A 3,461-nucleotide genomic window follows, 5' to 3' on the forward strand; every position below is an offset into this window, starting at 1 on the left:
CAAGCAGACATTCTGACATATGTAGACTACCACAGGATCATTAAACTAAAAACTCGCGTTTTAGTGAACAAGAAAAGGCTTAGAGGTGTTTTCCTGTACACATAATAGAGACACAGCACTTAAGCTGCTTTCCTCAGAGCCACACTGAGAGCTAAGTCTATTACTACATTTAAGCTTTTGGATACGGTTCATTTCCACAGACACGGATACATCTAAAAAAGTAGTACAGGGTCAGAGAGGGATTACATTACTAGTTCCATACTGTATTACCCAAAAAGAAAAAAAAATGAAAAGGCATCACTTTACAACGAGAAGCTTTCTTGTCCAGCAGGAAATGCAACTGCTTCTTTATTTTACACATCATAAATGAAACAATCTTCAGCTTGGTTCCACTAGGCACATAGCCATCACCTGGCAAATACAGGTTTCAGTAGAACCCCCAGCTAAGGGAGCACGTTCTCATTACAGCAAAGGAAATAAAGGTTAAACAGAAGGACAAGCTTTCCATTATTAAGGTTCCAAAAACAGTGAAAGAGGTTGTCCGCGGAGGCAATAAAATCTTAATCGTTTGGTTTCTTGCAAGAATATTTTAAATACATGAATGGTTTGAGTATACTTGATCCTTTTTTGGGGTAGAGAGAAAGACTACCGTGGTGTCTTAGAGTCCTTTCCTGCTCTGTTTTCCTTGACTAAGTCTGCAAACAAAGGATGTATTCAGACTTGAAGCTAGTACAATAAAGTGTTCCAATCTGTTTACTGTCAAATAATTTTGACTTCTCTGGAGGGCATGGCAAATGCATTTCAAGGACTTTATTGCTTCTGACTACTACTGTGAAATACATAGCAAATCATTTCCACTAAGCTCGGAAGACTGCTACTCGTATTTTGAGGAGCACAAGAGAAAGGAAGGGCATCATTGCAGTCCTTCAGGTGTCACTGCTCTGTATCTGCAATTTACCGGGGAAACTTCATTGCATGTCATTCTGATTGTTTCAGCATCACACAGTTTGCTCCTCCTCTTCAGGCAAAAGGAAATTACAAGACTAAAATACGGCTTTTTCTTACAGTTCAAAGGGAGGAGAGAAGCAGGCCGGATATTTCCTCACCTGCTGGCTCAGTCCATAGAAATCTGTAAGCCTGCCCATCATATTTCACCATGTTTGCCTGTGAAATAACAGAAGTTTCCTTCATTCCATTTGCCAGCGAGCGTGCAATCCTACGAGAAAGCAAGAGTGTGGTAGGAAGGTGCTCCTGCCCCTGGAGCAAGATCAGACAGTCAAACCTCACAGCCAGAGCAGGTCCATTCCCAAATATGCTCCCTATGGCACCCAAGCAGAGAAGACCCAGGGAGCAGCCTGCTTTCTGGAGGAGTACATTCAGCTATTGAGCTCTGTGTTGCTTCAGCCACACTGCCGTCAGTATCCAAACTACCTCCCGCTTCTGCACCTCATTAACAGGCTATTGATGCCTTTCACACCCTTACTCGCTGCCTTTCTACCTGGACTGCTACACATGCAGAGGGAGGCACAGGCATCCAGACCTGACACAAAAGGGTGCTGCTACGTCTTCTGGTTCACACCAAGGAACAGCAACATGCTGCGATAACAGCATTATTGCAGCCATTTTGTGGACCTGAAAAAAGGCCTCTGTGCCTTAACACTCGTCTCTTCCAAACAGATCTGCTACTTTAGTAAGTCCTCTCCTACAAGCTTTGACTCACTGTAAGTTACAAAAAGGCCTGTATAAATAATGCCTGCAGTCTTGAAAACCAACAATTCATTAATTCAAACACAATTGCCAGAGCTTGGATGCTGTCAGTGCTCCAACAGATTGCATTGGAAACTGTCTGAAAGACACTTCACTAAAAAACATAAGGTCCTGTACTGAGTACAGGATTGGCTCTGCAATTTTCTGGACTCTTCCCTATGGCCACATTTAAACTCTGCTACCTGTGAGGGCATTTTAGCACCGGTGTCCATACAGCCCAGCCACCCTCTGGGATGAAGCCTGTGCCTTGTGCCAGCGATCCCGTTGGAAGGACACCAGGGTGTGCAGGCCAGACAGGAGCTGAATACCATCCCTGCTATCTCTTCAGGGGAGCAGCCGCTGGAGTGAGACCCCAGCACACTCTGTGGGACAGACCTTCTCCACAGCTTCGAGGCACACAGCACAGGCTCTCTCAGAGTACAGCTTAAAGCACCAGAGGAAGGGAAAGGAAGCTGCTCTCTCTCAAACTCTGTACTAGGAAAGGTGATCTGCTGCTGCTGCTACTGAAAGTACATTTTTCTCTTCCTGCCCGTTCTTATCCCTCCAAAAGAAAACTGCTCAAGCTCATTCTAAAACAAGTACCCACACATCTTCCAATGCTTATACAGCTCAGCTACAGGAGGATTTGCCAACAACATTGCCAGCAGCACTCCAAAGCGCAACCTTGCAGAGATTAAGCTTCCCAACTTTTAAAAGCAGTTCAACCATTTTAAAGCCAACATTTTGCTGTATTTGCTTTTGGTGGATTTGCTTTACCAAACAAACAATAAAAAAAGGCTAAGGTATTAAAAGACAGTTTTCTTCTGTCAGGAAACCAGACATAACCAGGTACAGATTAACTAGCTGAACAGAACTCAGCTCCTATTGTGTTTCTCAGTATTTCATAGCCTTTGGTGTCCATCGATACACAAGGGCATACAGAGCAAAAGGCTCCACCTTTTCCTGGCTGGCGAAGGACAGCGAAAAATACATATGCCCGCTACAAACTGAAGTTAACAGTGGTTTCTCTGAGGTAGTTCACCTTCAAAATACAAATCCACAAGTTTCACCATGAAATCTTTACTGTTCATTAAGACCTGCCCAAGAGGGACGTCATCTCCAACTCCCAGTTCCCAGACACAGTGAAAACTCCGCAGTGGGCACCTCAGATGTCTCTGAATCCATGTTCTGAAGTTTATCTGTGTTTTGCTTTAATTGCATTAACATTCACAGCCACACAGGTTTTCGGACTTCTTACAGCCGTGCCCAGGAGCACAAAAAGCACATGGGCACTGCGGGGCCTTTTATAGCTTTGGCTAGAGAAGCAGGGCTGCTAACCCACCTTGAAGTCCCAGCAGATGGCCTGGCGTGATGTGACCCCAAGCCCTCCTCTACTGAGGGAGGAATACCTACTTCTTCAAATCAAAAGAATCTCATTTTCACACCCCACAGGAGGTAACAGCATTTCTTCCTCTCCCCACATCTCTTACAGCATTCTGACACAATAACAAGTCAGGTTTGTCGCAGCAAGGTGCCAGCAGCACCAGCTGTCACTGTCCAACACAGAGGCACCACTGTAAGCAATTATCAAACACAATCAGGAATACAGCTTTTCTGAAAAAAATAGAACACTGCATATCAGTCTCTGTGGCGCAATTGGCTAGCGCGTTCGGCTGTTAACTGAAAGGTTGGTGGTTCGAGCCCACCCAGGGACG

The 3,461-nt window shown here is 44.9% G+C and overlaps 1 non-coding gene across 1 annotated transcript; it reads left to right on the top strand.

Annotated features, from left to right (window-relative positions):
• The first annotated feature begins 3,387 nt into the window (after positions 1-3,387).
• Positions 3,388-3,461, top strand: TRNAN-GUU (transfer RNA asparagine (anticodon GUU)). The gene has a single exon. It is a non-coding gene; the product is annotated as a tRNA-Asn (tRNA).

The sequence above is a fragment of the Caloenas nicobarica genome, chromosome 2, assembly GCF_036013445.1.
Source record: "Caloenas nicobarica isolate bCalNic1 chromosome 2, bCalNic1.hap1, whole genome shotgun sequence".
NCBI lineage: Eukaryota > Metazoa > Chordata > Aves > Columbiformes > Columbidae > Caloenas > Caloenas nicobarica.